Below are 21533 nucleotides of genomic sequence, written 5' to 3'. Positions count from 1 at the left end.
ACACAAGTCTCAAAGTTTGGTAGTGGATTCTCGTCCAAAGCTTGAAGGGCAGCTACTGCTTTGTAGATTGATCAAACGAGGCATTAGCTGTACATACACTCATATAAATGTCATTTCATATATCATGCACGAAGTCACCAAAGTGTTTTTGGGCGCCTCATCAGTTTTATCTAACGGAACAGTTTACTCAAGGGTTGGGACTGCTTGTGTTGCAATGGTTGCAAGTGCATTTCGTGTTCATGTGCTTGAATGTTGTGAAGCCTACAAGTTCTGTTAAAACTGTTCTTCTCTGCCACTAAACCCGTTTTGTGATTTTTCTAATGACATATATGATGGTACACCTTCAGATTACATTTCCATGATAATCACAGATTATGGCATGGTAAGATTAATCATCGCCTCTAAAAACATAGCATTAGAGTCCTCAAGTCGCATCCTTAAACAGAACTCATGCAATATAGTTTCTCAGTTCATTCAGAAGCTCAAACCATCGAACACTGACCATGTTTTCTTTTTTCAGGTACCTCCCACAAGTGTCCCTGTCGTCGTGAGAGAATATCAGAAAGAACACTTGCTTGTCTAAGCAACAAAGCTCATTTTTGCGAAAGCTTTTCTTCTCCAACCCTTTCCTCTAGCTCAGGCTCTTCTCGTCACAACCCCGCATAGAATAACTACCGGCACTGCCTCCCTCATCCGCTTCTTTTACTGAGTACCGGATTCATTTTTTTTGGCCTTGACATGTTTTTAGAAACTTTTTTGACTCTGTGAAGAGTGCGATTCCATCATCCGCCTCTCCCGGAAAATTTTATCGGTATCGGTGATGTTTTTCTTTTGTCTGTGATGTATGAGTGAGGCTTCTTATTCTCCATCTTCTCATGGAGGTTGATACAAATCTTTCTCAGATTCTATGCCAATTGTTTTTTTGTTTCTCAGATTCTATGCCAATCTATCTTAGAGGCTTTCATGTGTTATCATGCTTTGCTTGTAAATATGTAATACAATAGGATAAGCACCGGCGTAAAATCACTTCAAAAAAGACTCAATTACATCACAATTCGTCTCTAAAAGTAACAATGTTTTGATAGGTCAAAATGCTAAAAGAGATCTTTTTGAGGTTTCACTCTATTGTGTGAGAACTTGATCCTTGCCATTAACCGGAGTAACCACACCGAGTATCACAAAACCGCCAAGAACAAGAATCAGAACGCCTGTTGTGTTGACTAACATTGCCTCTGTGGAATACCGAGTTATCACCTGATTAACTTGCAGGAATGTCAACTTCTCAAGTATCCCTGTGGTTGCAGCCACCAAGGCCAATGCATATATGTAAATCCCTAAGAACACATGCCATGGCACCAAACTGACTCGGCTATTTCTTGAACCGCCCGGGTACCAATAAGTCACAAACCCTAAACCGCCCGTGTTCATGTGCTTGTATGTTGTGAAGCCTACAAGTTCTGTTAAAACTGTTCTTCTCTGCCACTAAACCCGTTTTGTGATTTTTCTAATGACATATATGATGGTACACCTTCAGATTACATTTCCATGATAATCACAGATTATGGCATGGTAAGATTAATCATCGCCTCTAAAAACATAGCATTAGAGTCCTCAAGTCGCATCCTTAAACAGAACTCATGTAATATAGTTTCTCAGTTCATTCAGAAGCTCAAACCATCGAACACTGACCATGTTTTCTTTTTTCAGGTACCTCCCACAAGTGTCCCTGTCATCGTGAGAGAATATCAGAAAGAACACTTGCTTGTCTAAGCAACAAAGCTCATTTTTGCGAAAGCTTTTCTTCTCCAACCCTTTCCTCTAGCTCAGGCTCTTCTCGTCACAACCCCGCATAGAATAACTACCGGCACTGCCTCCCTCATCCGCTTCTTTTACTGAGTACCGGAGTCATTTTTTTTTGGCCTTGACATGTTTTTAGAAACTTTTTTGACTCTGTGAAGAGTGCGATTCCATCATCCGCCTCTCCGGGAAAATTTTATCGGTATCGGTGATGTTTTTCTTTTGTCTGTGATGTATGAGTGAGGCTTCTTATTCTCCATCTTCTCATGGAGGTTGATACAAATCTTTCTCAGATTCTATGCCAATTGTTTTTTTGTTTCTCAGATTCTATGCCAATCTATCTTAGAGGCTTTCATGTGTTATCATGCTTTGCTTGTAAATATGTAATACAATAGGATAAGCACCGGCGTAAAATCACTTCAAAAAAGACTCAATTACATCACAATTCGTCTCTAAAAGTAACAATGTTTTGATAGGTCAAAATGCTAAAAGAGATCTTTTTGAGGTTTCACTCTATTGTGTGAGAACTTGATCCTTGCCATTAACCGGAGTAACCACACCGAGTATCACAAAACCGCCAAGAACAAGAATCAGAACGCCTGTTGTGTTGACTAACATTGCCTCTGTGGAATACCGAGTTATCACCTGATTAACTTGCAGGAATGTCAACTTCTCAAGTATCCCTGTGGTTGCAGTCACCAAGGCCAATGCATATATGTAAATCCCTAAGAACACATGCCATGGCACCAAACTGACTCGGCTATTTCTTGAACCGCCCGGGTACCAATAAGTCACAAACCCTGCTGCCCACTGTTTGTAATAATAGGTTCAAGTTCTTGGTTAATTATTCGAGTAATGAAGATTATTGTTTTAAGAGAAGAGAGTATACCTGGAAGGCAAAGAGAAAGAGGCAAGCAAGGCCGAGCCATGAATGGAGACTGTAGAAATTTTCTATACCTTTGTCAATATGGAACTTGAGAGCCGCCCATACTCCGATAAGGCTTAGAATAAAGGCTCAACTTTGGGGCTATTTTCACCAGCCACTTGGTTGATCTGCAGACCAAGCCATTTGTGGGTACTGGCACTAAGACAGAGAGTGTAGGGAGCTTTATCACTACTATTCTTCAGTTCAAGAGAATTCCTTTTGATGGTTACAGCGTTTTCACTAAGAGAGTTCTCATGGATGAGAAGTATCTGAAGAGTACACATTGGCTGAAACCTGGTTTATTGTGGAGGTTTGTTGATGAAGCAGGGGAGCACTTTATTTGCCTTCCGCGACCTGATCTTACTACCATTGGTAGTGATCCTAAGCAGTTACGTTTTCTCCCTTCTGCTGATGACTATGTTGCTTTTCCTCCTTCCCTTCGCCATCGCACTCCGCGGACTGCTACTGCTGCTGCACCTGCTACTAACCCTGCTGGAGGTTTTGAGATTGGTTCTTCTTCTGGGACTGCGGCATTTGAGTTTCCGGAGCCACCGCAGGATCCTGCCACTATGGACCAGGGAGCTCATCAAACGTATGTGGTTTCTACTTTTTGTGTCATCTGGAATGGCATGACTCGCTTGTCTCAGTGTGGCTGCATTCGTCCTACCAGGAGCAGGTCACCTTCAGCGTCCTCCCAACACCTGCTCCCGTCTTTGTTGATGATTATGTACGCCTGCTGACGCTTAGCTTCTGATTATGGTTTTCTTTATCTTTTTCGCTTTTTAGGATTGAGTCATTTTTATTCTTGCATTGAGTCAGTTGGTGTTTGAAATTTGTTTGAACTTATGAACTATCTATCTATCATGTTGCTTTTAACATGTGTTTGTGTTTGAGTGCTTCTTAACAGAATTAACATCAAAAGATTGATCCAACAACACATGAACACAATTAACTGCAACTAACAAGGAGTTTCGGCCAAGAATTCACCATTCGCCGAGGGTGTCGATCGACACTGCAATGGTGTCGGTCGACACCGATGGGTAAATGAGACACGTTCATCTTTTCATTACAATTTTTCAACACATTTTTGTTTCTTTCCTTTTCCCTTGCTTGATAACACTGGGGACAGTGTTGTTTAAGTCTGGGGGAGGTTAGTACTAACTACTAACTTGTGTTAAAACGTAGTTTTGTTTTTATTGAGTCAAATTTTTCAAAATTTTCTGTTTGGAATTATGATCTCTAACTAATGGTTTTTGTTCTTTGGCTAACACTCTAATGATTCTTGACTAAGCTTGAGCTCAGAACTGAAGTGTGGAAACGACTATGAGCTGTATCAACAATCCCGAAAGCCCTTATTTAAAGGATATCTGGTTAAACCAACGTTGTCTCAACTTTTATCAGGAGTTTAACCGGACTTAATCTCTTACTTTGGGTTTGGGGTTGGAAATCAGTGGACTAGAGCTATTCTTCAGGCCATACAAGACAGTGCAATTTTTCAAAGTATGTCTCCCCTCTCTCTTCCCTTCAGTGCTTAAAAAAAAAAAAGGAAAAGATGAGATGATTTTGATCAGTTTAGAGAGGTAGGTAAATTACCTGTGACCTCTTTATTCTACTCTTGAGTCAAATGATCACACAAAGCTTGGAAGCGAGAGGTAGGTAAATTACCGATGACCCCGGTATTCGCTTACACCTTTGATTCAGAAAAAAAAAAACAATTTGAGAGAAATCAACTCTTTGGAAGTGAGAAAAGGGAGAGGAAAGGAGATGTAAGAAGAATGTCTTGGCCTGAAGACAGTCCATATGCCACTGCACCAAGGTAAGAACTCACCTGTACTTGCTTATGTAATGAGATGACAATGGTGAGACTAGAGATTCCAGAGGATTGTGAGATTTGAGTAAGGAATGTTGGAACAAGTATTTTAATTGGTGTGATGGATGATGGTGAATGTATGCAATGGTGAGGTATGAATGAATGGATGGTAGGGTGTTTCAATTCCCCTTATGCAGTTGCAGTATAAGAGGTGTCAATCCTATCTGAGTGTTTGTGAACAATTAAGACATGCATATGAGACTAAGTCAAGCCAAATGTAAAGGATGTTTGTCACTAACAATCCTATGATGAAAATGCAAAGTGCAGAAAGTAAAACTACAAGAACTAGATGCTAAATGTAAATGGAACAGAATGATTATAGCAGTTATGAAACAAGAACATAAATAGAAACTATGCTAATGAACTAATGCAAGACAAGTAATGAACAGGAAACTAAGTAAATGCAACAGAAAAGCAACCAGAATGAAACAAGAGATAAGACAGGACAACTACAAATCATAAACAAGAGTTCTGGGGATGAACTCGAGCAAGCACTCGATCCAGTGCAGGGTCGAGCGGGATAAATCCGCGAAAACAGAGCAACACAATAAAAACAGAGCAATGCAAAAACGAATCAATCAACAAGCTAGCAACAGGATTAAGACTAAGAAATCAATAAACAAAGAAGGTCCTGAGGAGGGATTCATGGGCTGAACTAATCATTGTGGTTATCTAACTTGGTCAACAAACCTCAAACAACTTGAGCTAATCTCTAGACATATAAATCTAAGACAAGTTTCATCCACTCTCATGGCAAGAAACAATCAAACCTATGCATTTCTAGACTTGTTCTCACATAGTAAAGAATCTACACAAGCAGGCATTAAGCAATACATCTCAAACCAAACAAGACCTCTAATATCTTAGCAAGCCTAATGGTAAGCTCTAGATCTAGCCTTATCTATGCTCCTTAAACATTGGTGTGATGCTAAGATGCTTGAAGTCAAACCCTACCTTCTCAGATATAGGATCAACATTCAGAACATCTAGCCTAGAAGAGATCTACAACAATCAAGCTTGACCAAATCAAACAAACCACAAGATCAATCCAGCCTAACCCATCCTCTAGATCCTAGAGAACTACTCACAAGAACACATGATGAACAAGTCAAAAACCTAGAAAAATACGAAACTTGCATCATTAGAAAGATGAAACAAAGATCTACAATATTGGAGAAAGAATCAAACTCGAATTCTCAATATTAAGAAAGTTATGAAACCAACAATATTGAAGAATTTAGTTTTTTTCTCATTAAAAACAAGTACAAGATCTAAGAAAAATAAAAGTGCAAAAGGAATAATTCCCAAAACTAGGTTTAGAGAATATCTAAAAAGCTGGACTCTTTTGGTGGCTGCAGGTACAAGGCTTTATATAGGAGAGGGAGTGGAAGCCCTAAAAATACTAAAAGACAAAATAGTCAATGGCTTGGTCAACTCGACTTGTGCTCGGTCGAGTGGCAGGTCGAGCTGGCTTCTCTCTTGCATTCTCCACTCGGTCGAGTCCTCCTCAGCACACGGTCGAGTGTCTGGTCAAATGTGCGGTCGAGTTGGACTCCAGACCTTGGTTCTTCAGCCTTAACTCTCTTGCTTTTCCTTCATGATTGCTTCACTTCTCCTCAGCATTGCTTCCATGCTCAAGCTCCAAAATCACCTGTTCATGCATGAAAAGATGCAAATGCAATGCAACTAAACTCTAATGCATGATTGGTCCTAAAGCTTTGCAATAATGGTCAAAGTGGGTAGCAAAAGATGCAAAAGATGTGAATAAACTAAGGGAAAACATGGTAAAATATATGAATATCAACACCCCCAAACTTAGTCTTTGCTTGCCCTCAAGCAAATAATCAAGACATAAGAAGGTAGGTGAGGTTTGAAAGTGGGATCTCAGCTCCTAAAGCTTGCAAATAGACCATCTAGAATCAATGTCCAAGTTACTAATACTAAGATGCAAGTTGAATGAGCTGTACTTAAAGACTTTAGACAAGCATATCACAACCTTTATTGATTTGAGCCTTAGATATCCACATGCATTCAAATCAACCATTTCGTTTAACATTCATAACAAGAACATGAATCAATTCTATGCAATGCTTAAACTAATTTGGCTTGGAGATAAAGGCTTTGAAACAATGATGGTCTCTTTTTAGAGTAGGGCTTATCAATATCAAGGTTCTCTCATGAAAAGGGATTGAGCTTTAGAAGAATGCTAAAGGTAAGAACACCTAGACACATACAAGAATAAAACCTTGTCTACCCAAAAGCACCCAAAGTGTTTACCCTAGCAATCTAAACCCAAATGATCCTAGTGCTACCCTTTAACTTCTTCTTTTCTCTTTCACCCTTTTCTCTTTTGGTTTTCAAGTCTTAGGAGAGGTTTCTTAATTGATCTTTCTAGTGGGATGGGGGATTCTTACTTATTTGCTATGGTTCTCTTTTCTTCTTATTCTTAAGACTTACAAGCTTTTTGCTAAATTTTTCTTTTCTTTCTTTTCCTTTCTTTAACTAGAACCAACTACAACGAATTTTTTTACTTCCCATCCTTTCACTAGACTTTGTTTAAACTCAATCTCCTCTTAAAGACTCTACCCTTTGTTCTCTTTTCTTTCTTTTTTTTTTTTTCATAACAGCCAAGTCCCAAACCCAACAAGTGAACAACCTAGTCTTATCTAGTTTGAAAAATGCAAACTAGAACTACACAAGGTCTTACTCTTGTCAGTTCAAACCTAACACTTTCTACCAAGCTCAATCCCAAAAATAGGCCTCACACACACAAGAATAAACATGGCTTGAAAGAAGGGTTGGTTTAGGGGTATGGAAACTGATTTCAATGGTTTAATCAGCTACTTGGATCAACAAGAGTGGTAAAAAGGAGAAAGACGATCCAAATATGTATATGGTATCCATGAGTTTAAAGCAATGCACACATTGATAATTATAAGTCAATATTAGGTTCTTATAAGTAGGAAATGGTTTCAAATCTCAACATGCTTCAATTTTGACCAAATACAATGCAGGAATTCAAGGCTTGGTTCAATCTTATGCTTCTAACCACTCAACTAGCATCAAAGTACTATTAACTTGGGCATTGATCCTAGTCTAGTGAATAAGCAAGCTACCAAGGCAAACTCATCATAGATCCCTAATGCAAATATTATACAATCCTATATGAAACATGCTAAACAAGATCCTAATATGCAATGCAAACTACATGAACACTCTTTTTTTTATAAAGATTTTTTCAAAATTTTTCAAATTTTTATGGTTTTTCTATGCCTTAGATGCTTATGCAAATACTAATATGTTGATGCTAAAAATTTGAAATAAGATCACAAAACACAATGTCAAATATTATCTCAAACCCTCCCCCAAACTTAAATCACACAGTCCCCTGTGTGAAAGAAATTTGTAAGAGGATTCAAGCTTAAAAACAAAACTAAACAAAATATGAAATGCAATGATATTTACAAGTAAAGGTGATAGTGGTACCTTAGGGGTTGTGGAAGAAGTTGTCCACATCCATCTGCATGTTGTCATAGGAGTAGTTGGGGTCTTGTTGGTGACTTGGAGATGGAGATTGGGGCAGCTCGACGATGGCGATCGACCGTGACTCGGTCGAGTGCGTGTCCGAGTGGGAGGGGTCGAGCTGGACCGCGTGTGTCCATTACCTGTCCCTTCCTCTTCTATTCAGACTCCTTTGCTTCCCTGATCTCGAAAACACTAAAGCAAAAATCAAAATACCAAAATGGCAAAGCAATATATACAGGGATACCTTAGGGAATTCCTCCCTAGTGAGCTTGTTTAGAGTCACTAAGCTTGACTTCTATAGCTCTTTAAGCTTGGTTTGGAAACCAAGGAGGTGATGAAATCCCCCTGGTTCTACTTGATAACCTTGGTGTTCCTTCTTGATCACTACTTCCTTAAAAATTGAACCATGTTTCTTCTTAAACTTGAGTCTTGGTCTTGCCTTCTTTAAAGACCTCTTGTTGAGCTGAGCTTGAAGTTCCTTCACTAAACCAGCTAGCTCTTGAACTGGACCCTTTAGTTCTTGGACAGTCTTGGCTTGGGCTGAACCTTTAATCCTAGGGTCCTCTCCATCCTCAAAAATTTCACAACTAGCTTTTCCTCTACCACAAAGTGCTGACCTTCAATAGTAGGTTGATGTGTTGAATTCTTGATGTCAAACTTCATAGTAAAGTCTTTAGCAAGGTGGAGCTTGATGGTTCCCATCTTAACATCAATTACAGCCCCAGCTGTGGCTAAGAATGGTCTTCCCAAGATGAGAGGATCTTCTGGCTCTTGGTCCATGTTCATGATCACAAAGTCAGTTGGGATTCTAGCGTTCCCTATCTTTACTGGGAAATCTTCAATCACTCCAAGCACATCCCTCTTGGATCAATCAGCTAGGCCAATATAGAGATTGCAAGGCTTAAAATATTCATATCCCAACTTCTCAGCCACTGAGTATGGCATTAAGCTCACTGAAGCTCCTAAATCACATAGGCACTTGTTGAAGTGCATGTAGCTGATGGAGCAAGGTAGGTTGAATGAGCCTGGATCCTTAAGCTTGGTTGGGATAACAGCTTTCCCAATCTCTTTCAAATCCTTCATGTCTTGGTCTTGAGCCTTCTGCTTGGATAATTCAAGAAGCATGTCCTTGAGTGCAGGATTGTGAGCATATTTTTCCAAAGTAGGTCCTCTATCTTCCTCCTTCTCCTCAATGACAACCTCTTGTTGAATGGCCATTACTTTCTCTTGGTTCAAAGCCATCATTTCCTTTCTCTCAATGATTTCCCTTAATTCCTTAAGCTTCTGTGCCTTGAAACGTCCTGGGAATGGTAGAGGTGGTTTGTAAACAGGAGGAATGTACTTAGCAGGCTTAACAACTTCTGTGTCCTCAGCTTGATCAACCACTCGATCAGGCACTCGGTCGTGTGAAGGCTCGAGCACTTGGTCGAGTGCAATGCCAGATTCAGTCTGCTTTGCACAATCTTCACACTAAGCTTCAAGAAATGACCAATCCTCCCCAGCTTGAACTTTACTGTCCTCAGTGACTTCTTCATCAAGGATATGAATGGCTTTTGCAGTGAACTCCCTTGGGTTTTGAATAACTTGTTCAGGAAGTTGGTGTGGCTTAGGAGCTGCAGTAGAAGCAATGGAGCTCTCCATGTACTTGACCGTAGAGTTTAGTTCATTAGAATAGGAATTCAATGTTTGGTTCAGCTCATCAAACTGCTTTGCAACCTCAATCTGCCCAGTTACTTGCCCAAGCAAAAATTGTTGCATCATAGCGCTTAAGTCAGGTTCTTGGGCATGTGAGGTCTGAAACATTGGAGGGTGACACCATTGAGCCTGGAATCCTGGTTGATGTTGCCATGGTACAGAATGGAACATACTGATGTGAAACATGATGACTGACTCAGACAGGTACTCGGTCGAGCGCAGGCTCGAGTGGGTGGTCGAGTCGACTGGGAACTGATGTCTAAATAGATACGGCTTCTGACTCGATCAGGTGCTCGATCACTGCTCGGTCGAGTGGATGGTCGAGTGGGTACCTGAAACTCAAGACAACCCAGCAACAGAAGATTCGAGTGCAGCAAATTCACAAGTGTATAAACGAACTTAATCTTAGACTAATATGGATCCTAAATGTCACAAAAACACACTCAAATGGGCAACGGCGCCAAATTGGAACAAGTATTTTAATTGGTGTAATGGATGATGGTGAATGTATGCAATGGTGAGATATGAATGAATGGATGGTAGGGTGTTTCAATTCCCCTTATGCAGTTATAGTATAAGAGGTGTCAATCCTATATGAGTGTTTGTGAACAATTAAGACATGCATATGAGACTAAGTCAAGCCAAATGTAAAGGATGTTTGTCACTAACAATCCTATGATGAAAAAGCAAAGTGCGGAAAGTAAAACTACAAGAACTAGATGCTAAATGTAAATGGAACAGAATGATTATAGCAGTTATGAAACAAGAACAGAAATAGAAACTATGCTAATGAACTAATGCAAGTCTAGTAATGAACAGGAAACTAAGTAAATGCAACAGAAATGCAACCAGAATGAAACAAGAGATAAGACAGGACAACTACAAATCATAAACAAGAGTTCTGGGGATGAACTCGAGCAAGCACTCGATCGAGTGAGGGTCGAGCGGGATAAATCCGCGAAAACAGAGCAACACAATAAAAACATAGCAATGCAAAAACGAATCAAACAACAAGCTAGCAACATGATTAAGACTAAGAAATCAATAAACAAAGAAGGTCCTGAGGAGGGATTCATGGGCTGAACTAATCATTGTGGTTATCTAACTTGGTCAACAAACCTCAAACAACTTGAGCTAATCTCTAGACATATAAATCTAAGACAAGTTTCATCCACTCTCATGGCAAGAAACAATCAAACCTATGCATTTCTAGACTTGTTCTCACATAGTAAAGAATCTACACAAGCAGGCATTAAGCAATACATCTCAAACCAAACAAGACCTCTAATATCTTAGCAAGCCTAATGGTAAGCTCTAGATCTAGCTTTATCTATGCTCCTTAAACATTGGTGTGATGCTAAGATGCTTGAAATCAAACCCTACCTTCTCAGATATAGGATCAGCATTCAGAACATCTAGCCTAGAAGAGATCTACAACAATCAAGCTTGACCAAATCAAACAAACCACAAGATCAATCCAGCCTAACCCATCCTCTAGATCCTAGAGAACTACTCACAAGAACACATGATGAACAAAGTCAAAAACCTAGAAAAATACGAAACTTGCATCATTAGAAAGATGAAACAAAGATCTACAATATTGGTGAAAGAATCAAACTCGAATTCTCAATATTAAGAAAGTTATGAAACCAACAATATTGAAGAATTTAGTCTTTTCTCCTTAAAAACAAGTACAAGATCTCAGAAAAATAACAGTGCAAAAGGAATAATTCCCAAAAGGGTAAAAACTAGGTTTAGAGAATATCTAAAAAGCTGGACTCTTTTGGTGGCTGCAGGTACAAGGCTTTATATAGGAGAGAGAGTGGAAGCCCTAAAAATACTAAAAGACAAAATAGTCAACGGCTCGGTCAATTCGACCTGTGCTCGGTCGAGTGGCAGGTCGAGCTGGCTTCTCTCGTGCATTCTCCACTCGGTCAAGTCCTCCTCAGCACACGGTCGAGTGTCTGGTCGAGTGTGCGGTCGAGTTGGACTCCGGACCTTGGTTCTTCAGCCTTAACTCTCTTGCTTTCCCTTCATGATTGCTTTACTTCTCCTCAGCATTGCTTCCATGCTCCTTAAGCTCCAAAATCACCTGTTTATGCATGAAAAGATGCAAATGCAATGCAACTAAACTCTAATGCATGATTGGTCCTAAAGCTTTGCAATAATGGTCAAAGTGGGTAGCAAAAGATGCAAAAGATGTGAATAAACTATGGGGAAACATGGTAAAATATATGAACATCAACTGTTGATGCTTTTCAATAACAAAGTATATGAAGTAAGTTCTTGAGAGTCAAGGCGATAAAGAGTGCGAAGATCAATTACCTGTAGTTGAGTGAATTCTATGTTTTCAAACCTCTTTCACAGGTCTAAGTTTCTATTTTGCTTGAGGGCAAGCAAAGGCTAAGTCTGGGGGAGTTGATAGATCATGGTTTTTACGGTTTTTTTACCATGATATAAGTGTGCTTTTTGTGTCTTTTCATTTGTTTTCTAGGTTGTTTTTGAGTCTTTACAGGTTATCTAGGATTTTGGCACGGATTGAGCAATTTGGATCATTTTGGAGCATTTAACCGAAGAAAATCAACTTGGAGTCGGATCAGAGTGATGGTGTCGATCGACACCACATGAGCATAGAACGACACCCGTGTTTAGCCGACGAGAGAACAAGAATTGGAAGTTTTACAAATTTGCCCAAAGTCTTCTCTAATTGCAACATAAGCCCCTGGACGTGTTTTAGGATGTATATATTTTATTTTTGGGTTTTAGAAACCATTAAGTTATTTTCTAGCAGTTTTTGAGAGAAAGATTATTGAGAGTTTTAAGAAGAAAAGGATCTGAATTCTTTGTAGAGAGAAGATTTCTAAACTCCCTCTTTTATTTTTCAATATCTATTGCATGTTATTCAGAATTATGATTTGTTTTTCATTGAACATGTCTGAGTAATTTGCTTGTTAGGTTTAGGGTTTTCCACAGGGTTTTTATGATTTATTAGATCTGTGATTTTTAGTGTTCTTAATCTTTTATGATTTTCATCCGTGGTTGTTCTTCACAATAATTCTTGATTGATCACCTAGAATTATTATCTTAGGGAAATAAATTGATATGAGAATATAATTGTTTTCTTGATTAAACCATTGATGAGAAAGATTATTTCTTACAAAGAGATTTGAATTAATAATTTTGTGAACTTATCTAAACCTGTTCTTAAACCTGATTTTTAACTTAGAATTTTACAAAGAGATTTGGATTTTCTGGTTTTAAATTTAGATAATAATTGCAGTGAGAACTGATTTATTTTACCAAAAGTTTAGAGTTCTAGATCTGATTTTTATTGCATGAACCTTAATTATTTTATTGATTTAATATTTTATAATTACCTGAGAAATTCCCTAGGCTTAACCTTTTGAATTTCTGAATTCACAACACTTTTATTTGAATATTTGCATTGTTTTTTCAATAAATAAATTAACTTGTTTAGCGTAATAATAAACTCTATAATCCATTGTGTTTGATCTTGAGTCTCTGTGGATTCGACCCCTGAATACTACATTGATCTCTTGTTTGAGAGAGTAGCTCTAGGGATTAATTTGAGCCTATCAAATAATAATGCAAGCAATTAAAATACGAAAGCTTCTAAGGATGGGGTAATCGAATCCTAAGTGTCCCTGACCAATACAGATATCTTATATGCCTCAAGAAATTATTCCCTAGACAATGAATCTCTAAAACCTTGTTAAAACACTCTCGTGATAGAAACAATCAACATTGATCACTCCCCTACCTAACTCTCGTTGGAGAAACATGACCAAGCAGGCAATAAGAACTGATTCATTATTTTCAATGAACCCCTTACTCATCTAATTTCTTAGGCTAAGTGAGTAAATCTCTAGCATTGGTTGATTCAAGCATTTCATCTACACCTCTCGGTGGTAAACACCTTTGATCCAATCTCACCCTCTCGGTTTGTTGACAGCATTAAGAACACCAACCTAGAAGGGAATCTATAAAACATATACAATTAAACTAAGACATCCTAACCGATCAAGAACACAAAATCATCTATCCCATCCCTTTAAACTTTGCTACACTACTCGGAAATCATAGCAAGAAACATAAAAGCATATATGAACGAAAATTGCATGTATTAAAAGATAGAGTAAAGAAATAAGAGTACAAAGTAGAAATCTAAAGAAATGAGAAAAAGATATAAAATAAATCCTAACAAAAAGTGAAAAGTGTTTTGAGTCGCTCTGTTCTCTCACAGAAGCTCTCGCTCTCTGGTTTGAGGGTCTGCGGCATGCTCGTTTGTGAGGAAGAAGAGGGGGGGGGGTTATATATGGAAACCCCTTTGACCTAGCTTCCCAGTCCTGCCTGAGGGTCTACTCGATGGGGTACATGAGGATAAGGTCGGGTTACTCCTCGGGTAGGTCTTCAGTTTGTTCTTCCTGCTCTTGGATCCTCCTCGATCGTGTTGGGGTTCGGACTGTTCTTCCAGCTCGATGGCTCCTTCGGGTACATGCTCGGATTTATCCTTGTTTCTCCCCATTTTAGGCTCTAAAGCACCTGTTTTCATCCAAAGTATGCAAATGCAAGAATGCAACACCCTAAATGGCCTAAAAGTGAATTCCTACAGTTAATGACCTAAAAATGCTAAGGTAAGGGTATAAACAATGCAAAATATGGACAAAAAATGATGCTAAAAACATGTAAATTAGAGAGTTATCAGTGGCACTACCTGAGCCTGAGCCGGTACCACTGGTGGCAACCGCTCCAACAACTGTGCTAGCAAAGCCGTAAGTCAGCACCAGGGACTCCACCCGTTGGGACTCCCACACCCAGAACCCTAGCATCACTGGCCACTAGTGTAACACCCGCAAACCTTTTATTGAGATTTTGGTGAGGGTGTCGATCGACACCACAGGAGGTGTCGATCGACACTAGTTGTAGCCGGTTTGGTCGGTTTGGATTTTAATTGTCTGGTTTGCGTGGTTGGTTTAGGAAATCCCTAAAAATCGAGTTGTAAAAGGGGGAAAACGACCTAGGGTCGTGTTTTTGTGTTGTTTCGCCGTTTTTAGAGAAAAACAAAAGAGAGAGTTGGTTCTTGAGCTTTTGAGAGAGATTGGTGAGATTCCTTGCTGTTCTTGGGAGATCTAAGGCTGGGAAGGTGCTAGAAGCTTGCTAGGAGTGAGGGAATTCGCTCTTATTGGTCAGAATCTTCCTGCAAAGAGGTGAGTGCATGACCATGGCTTATCTAAGCTAAGATCTCTAGATTTTATGTGATTTGGTGCTTATGTGGTTGTTTCTTTGAGTTATCTATGGTATTTCGTCGCTGCTTTGGCTGGGTTTGGCTTCTGGGAGTGCAAGGAGCGGATTGGAGAATATTGGAGGCGAGATTCAGAGTTTTTGATCGAAGAAAATCGCTGCGCGGCAACGGTGTCGGTCGCACCAACGCGAGGACGGCTCGAGACTTTGGCGAGTGTCGATCGACATCATGTGGAGGTGTTGGTCGACACAAACTAGGGTTTTTCGGGAGTGTCGGGCAAGGTGTCGGTCGACACCATCTGGTGTCGGTCGACACCCTTCTTTCAGCTATGACGGATGTTGCATGCTTTGTATAATGCCTGGTATTGATTGTTGATTGTGGCATGTAGAGATCTTATTGCTTGTGTGTATAGCCCAGTAGATGGGAGGATTGCCTCACTGAGTGTTTATCAAATACTCATGCATCTCAATTTGTGTTTATGGTGCAGGTAAAGGCAAAGTGTGATCGTGGAATCAAGGCAATGAAGAGGAGGATGTTCTAGGGACTCGATTGGATGTTGTCTGGCATTGCTAGGTTGTTAGAGTTGAGTCATTAGAAACATTGCTAGGTTGCCGGTTTCATGTTTCTTGTTGTTTTGGTATTTGGATATTGCTTATGCTATAATATTGGAGTGTTATTGGTTATTATTGGATATCGTTATTGGTATTGTTATTCCGCTGTTGATTGTGATTGTGGTTAGGTGGCTAGTGGGTATGAGACCACTAGTTGTAGTCTATTTATATATACTATTATTTATTATTTATTATTTAAAAAAAACAAAAAGGTCGGTTGTTTCATTTTTGTATAAGAGCCCTTACGGTTCTAGGTTTGGGTTCACTAGGCTTTGTGCTGTAGATGTTTGGGATTTGCATGCTTTGATTGATTATGTGAGTTAGTCAATTGTGTGTGGCATGGAGTCCTAGAACATCCTCTTCGAGCCGACCGTGTGATTCCACGGTGTGTTTATATTTCTGTGTTTAAATAGTAATTGTTTGCTTAGCCTTCTGTTCATGGTAGTGCAAATGGTTAGAGGTGATGCTGTAGCTGGTCATGGTCGAGGACGCGGACGTGGTTGTGGACGCGGACGTGGTCGTGGTAGGGGCTGAGTCCCAGCGGTTAGTGAGACCGAGGACCAGAGTGTGACAGCTGAGGGTGTTGGTGAGTCTTAGGGTGTTCCGGGGGATTCCGTGAGTGTGGCAGGAGGGGGCGGTGTTGATGCTCCAGTGGCCGGTGATGCTAGGGTCTCGGGTGTGGGAGTCCCAGCGGGTGCAGTCTTTGGTACTGACTTTGCGGCTATGCTAGCACAGGTGTTAGAGCGGTTACCACCAGTGGTACCGGCTCAGGCTCAGGTAGTGCCACCAGTGGTGGCGGAGGAGCGGCAGCCAATGGTTGCGGATGTGGGAGATCATGGACGTTATTTGTCTATGCTCAAGGAGATGAAGGGTCTATTCACTGAGAGGTTTTTGGGTGGTACAGATCCTGCTGCTGCGGATGCATGGAGGACGAGTGTGGAACGTAACTTCCATACTCTGAGATGTCCTGAGGAGTTTTGGGTGGACATAGGGGTCTACTATTTGGGTGGTGATGCTGAGTTGTGGTGGAGATCAGTGGCTGCTAGGAGAGTGCAGTGGGAGATGACTTGGGCTGACTTCGTCTTGGAGTTCAACCGCAAGTATTTCCCTAGGGAGGCATTGGACCGGTTGGAGGTGCAGTTCCTTCAGATATCTAAGGGGACGTGGTCAAAGCGGGAGCTGGACTTGGAGTTCAGTCGACTTCTATGTTATGGGGGTCGGGCTATGGAGTCTGAGGAGGCTCAGATCAGGAGGTTTTTGAGGGCTCTACGTGATGACTTGAGGGTTCACTGTAGAGGGCAGAGTTATGCTACGCGTGGAGAGCTGGTTGAGACTGCAGCAGAGATTGAGGAGGATATCCGGGCACAGTCAGTGGTGGGTGCTCCAGCAGTTCAGCCTAGTAAGGCTCAGCAGCAGGGTGGTTCGAGCAGGGGCGGTAGGCCTGCACAGGGAACCAAGAGGAAGTGGTGCGAGTGGTGCGAGTTGCTTCGGTTGTGGGAGCAAGGATCACAAGGTTGCTAGTTGTCCCAAGAGGAGTGCTCCGACGACAGGGCCTCGGGTATGTTATCATTGTAGGGAGACAGGGCACATCAGGCCTTTTTGTCCCAAGTTGCAGCCGGCAGCAGTGGCAGCGTTGCAGCAGGTGCAGCCTGGAGGTCAGTAGGTGGCACGGATTGAGCAGGCGCCACGGGTTTACACGACAGCAGAGACTGGTGGGACCAGTGCCGCGGCGATCACAAGTATAATTTCTGGTACTTAAACTTTGTGAATTTTAGTGGGTTCAGATTGTATTTGTTTCTTGTGATAAAGTGTTAGGTTCTCAACACATGAGGTTTGTGTAGGGACCTTGTTGGTGGGCGGGTTTAAGTCCCATGTTATGTTTGATTCTGGAGCTTCGCGTAGCTTCATTACTCCAGAGTGTGCAGAGTGTGCGGGGATCAGCGGGGAACCTGGAGAGCGTGCAGGAGTTGTCAGAGTTGCGGGAGGCGAGTTCCTTAGAGTGATTGGACGAGCTAGAGGAATTGATATTCAGATCGTAGGAGAGTCGTGGCTAGCGGATTTGCTTATCAGTCTAGTGGAGTTGTATGATGTTATTCTCGGAATAGATTGGTTGCACCGGCATAAGGTGCATTTGGATTGCTATCGGGGTAGAGTGGAGTTCGAGCGTTCAGGAGGGAAGTTGGTTTTTCAGGGTGTTAGACCGACTTCGGGGAGTCTCGTGATCTCAGCCATTCAGGCTGGGAAGATGATCAAGAAGGGCCGTGAGGCTTATTCGGTTACTATATCTATGCCAGAGTCAGTGGGGAAGTCTACGGTTAGTGGTATTCCGGTAGTGGGGGAGTTTGAGGATGTGTTTCAGTCTTTGTAGGGATTACCACCATCTCGGTCGGATCCTATTACCATTGAACTGGAACCGGGGACAACACCGTTATCCAAGGCTCCTTACAGAATGGCTCCAGCAGAGATGGCAGAGCTGAAGAAGCAGCCAGAGGATTTATTGAGTAAGGGATTCATCCGTCCTAGTGTATCACTGTGGGGAGCACCAGTGTTGTTTGTGAAGAAGAAGGATGGGAGTTTCAGGTTGTGCATTGATTATCGGGGTTTGAACTGGGTCACTGTGTAGAACAAGTATCCTCTTCCTAGGATCGATGAGTTGTTGGATCAGTTGAGGGGTGCTACTTGGTTCTCCAAGGTAGATCTGGCGTCGGGTTATCATCAGATACCGATAGATGAGGCAGACGTGAGGAAGACTGCTTTCAGGACTAGGTATAGGCATTATGAGTTTGTGGTGATGGCTTTCGGTTGACTAACGCACTAGCAGCGTTTATGAGATTGATGAACAGCGTGTTTCAGGAGTTTCTGGATGTGTCTGTCATCATTTTCATCGACGATATCCTGGTTTATTCCAAGAGCCCTGAGGAGCATGCAGTGCATTTGTGGGCAGTTATGGAGAAGCTGCGGGAGCAGAAGTTGTTTGCCAAGTTGAGCAAGTGTAGTTTTTGGCAGCGTGAGATGGGCTTTCTGGGTCACATTGTTTCTGCAGAGGGGGTTTCTGTAGATCCAGAGAAGATTCAGGCTATCAGAGATTGGCCTAGACCGCAGAATGCCACAGAGATCAGGAGTTTTCTTTGATTGGCGGGATACTACAGGAGATTTGTGCAGGGGTTTGCGAGCAGAGCACGTCCTATGACTAAGTTGACAGGGAAGGATGTTCCTTTTGTTTGGTCAGAAGAGTGTGAGGAAGGCTTTGCAAGCCTGAAGGAGATGTTGACTACTGTGCCAGTGTTAGCTTTGCCTGAGCAGGGAGAACCCTATGTGGTTTATACAGATGCATCTAGAGTTGGTTTGGGGTGTGTTCTGATGCAGCATGGGAAGGTGATTGCCTATGCTTTGCGGCAGTTGCGGGCGCATGAAGGCAACTATCCTACTCATGATTTGGAGATGGGTGTTGTAGTTTTTGCCCTGAAGATTTGGAGATCTTATCTTTATGGTGTAAAGGTACAGGTGTTTACAGATCATAAGAGCCTGAAGTATATATTCACTCAGCCTGAGTTGAATTTGAGGCAGAGGCGGTGGATGGAGCTTGTGGCAGATTATGATTTGGAGATAGCCTATCACCCTGGTAAGGCTAACACGGTTGCAGATGCTCTGAGTCGGAAGAGGGTAGCTTCGGCTCAGGAGCAGGAGATGGAGTCTCTGGTAGGGGAGATCAGTGCTTTGAGCTTCTATGTTGTTTCACAGGAACCGTTGGGTTTGGAAGCAGTAGATAGAGCAGATCTTCTGAGTAGGGTGAGGTTGGCTCAGGAGAAGGATTTGGGGCTGGTGAATGCCTCTAAGGATGTGGATTCAGAGTATCAGGTCTCAGATAATGGTACTATCTTGGTGCACGGTCGGGTTTGTGTGCCCAAGGATGAGGAGTTGAGGCAGGAGATTCGGAGAGAGGCTCATGCGAGCATGTTATCCATTCATCTAGGAGCGACTAAGATGTACCGTGACCTCAAGAGGTACTCTCGTTGGGTCGGGATGAAGAAGGATGTGGCTAGTTGGGTTTCGAGGTGCGATGTGTGTCAGCTAGTGAAGGCTGAGCATCAGGTTCCTGGCGGGTTACTGAAGAGTCTACCTATTCGTGAGTGGAAGTGGGATATGATCACTATGGATTTTGTGGTAGGATTGCCAGTGTCACGGACTTTTGATGCTATTTGGGTCATTGTGGACCGGTTGAATAAGTCAGCACATTTTCTGGCCATTAAGAAGACTGATGGAGCAGCGGTCTTGGCTAAGAAGTATGTGAGAGAGATAGTCAGATTGCACGGGGTGCCAGCAAGCATTGTGTCTGATAGGGATTCTAAGTTCACTTTGGTGTTCTGGAAGGCATTTCAGGCAGAGATGGGCACTAAGGTGCATATGAGTACAGCTTATCACCCCCAGACTGATGGACAGTCAGAGAGGACAATTCAGATGTTGGAGGATTTGCTGAGGATATGTGTGTTGGATTGGGGTGGCCATTGGGCAGATCACCTGAACCTGGTAGAGTTTGCTTACAACAATAGCTATTAGGCGAGTATTAAGATGACTCCTTACGAGGATTTGTATGGGAGACCATGTCGTACACCATTATGCTGGACTCAGGTGGGGAAGAGGAGCATGTTTGGTGCTAGTTTTGTTCAGGAGACCTCAGAGAAGATTCGGGTTCTCAAGCTGAACATGAAGGAGGCTCAGGATAGACAGAGGAGTTATGCTGATAGGAGGAGGAGAGATCTTGAGTTTCAGGTAGGAGACAGAGTGTACCTCAAGATGGCCATGTTGCAGGATCCAAACAGGTCATTGTCAGAGACTAAGTTGAGTCCGAGGTATATGGGTCCATTCAGAGTGATTGAGCGGGTTGGACCAGTGGCATATAGGCTGGAGTTACCTGAGGTGATGCGTGCATTCCATAAGGTTTTCCATGTGTCTATGTTGCAAAAGTGTCTCCGTGAGGGTGAGCAGGTGTTGGCTAAGATTCCTGAGGATCTTCAGCCTAACATGACATTGGAGGCGAGACTAGTGAGGGTTCTCAAGAGGAGGATCAAGGAACTTCAGAAGAAGAAGATTCCTTAGATGAGAGTCCTGTGGGACTGTGATGGTGTTGAGGAGCAGACTTGGGAGCCTGAGGCAAAGATGAAGGCAAGGTTCAAGAAGTGGTATGAGAAGCAAGCCGCGACTTGAGCTTGTTTAGCCTGGTCCCATCTGTAATCCGTGGCTGGAGCGGAAATGGAGCATTCCAGCCCATCTCTCTTGTTACTCGGTCACTTGGGGTGGTTGGTTGTGCGACTCAGTAACAAGATGAGGTGGTGTTCGGGGTACAAAGTTTCCGTGAGGCGGGGTTTTGGAGGAAAGTTTTTTGAAATAGAAGTTTCCAAAAGTGGAAAGTTTCCAAAAATAGAAAGTGCTAAATATGGAAAGTTTTACGGGAGTTGGAATTTGTCCATTTTAGCGGTGGAGAGCCTGGGAGGGGCTTGTGTGTGGCCATAGTGGCGGACTTTCGAGTCAGTGTGCCCGTGTGTGGCGGTCTTTTTAGACATTATGTGGCCTTTGTGGCGGGCTGTTTAGCCGTGTGTGGCCTTTGTGGCGGGCTGTTTAGCCAATTGCGTGGCCTTTGTGGCGGGCTACTTAGCCAGAGTGTCTTTGTGACAGTCCTTCGGGACAGATGGTCTTTGTGACGGTCCTTCGGGACAGATGGTCTTTGTGATGGGCTGTTTAGCCAGAGTGTCTTTGTGACGGTCCTCTTTAGGACATTTGTTTGGCCTTGGTGGCGGTCCTCTTTAGGACATTTGTTTGGCCTTGGTGGCGGTCCTCTTTAGGACATTT

At 42.1% G+C, this 21533-nt stretch overlaps 1 long non-coding RNA gene and 1 pseudogene across 1 annotated transcript; one reads left to right on the top strand and one right to left on the bottom strand.

Moving 5' to 3' along the window:
• Positions 1-1512: 1512 nt before the first annotated feature.
• LOC109133118 (uncharacterized) lies at positions 1513-2096 on the top strand. The gene is made up of 2 exons (XR_002038206.2): positions 1513-1569; positions 1708-2096. It is a non-coding gene; the product is annotated as an uncharacterized LOC109133118 (long non-coding RNA).
• A 108-nt stretch (positions 2097-2204) lies between these two features.
• Positions 2205-2866, bottom strand: LOC147944929 (transmembrane ascorbate ferrireductase 2 pseudogene; annotated as a pseudogene).
• Between the last annotated feature and the right edge of the window lie 18667 nt (positions 2867-21533).

The sequence above is a fragment of the Camelina sativa genome, chromosome 5 (genome assembly GCF_030686135.1).
Source record: "Camelina sativa cultivar CO46 ecotype springtype chromosome 5, ASM3068613v1".
Classification (NCBI taxonomy): domain Eukaryota; kingdom Viridiplantae; phylum Streptophyta; class Magnoliopsida; order Brassicales; family Brassicaceae; genus Camelina; species Camelina sativa.
Note: the sequence above shows the minus strand (reverse complement) of the source record. Positions and strands in the feature narration are given on the sequence as shown.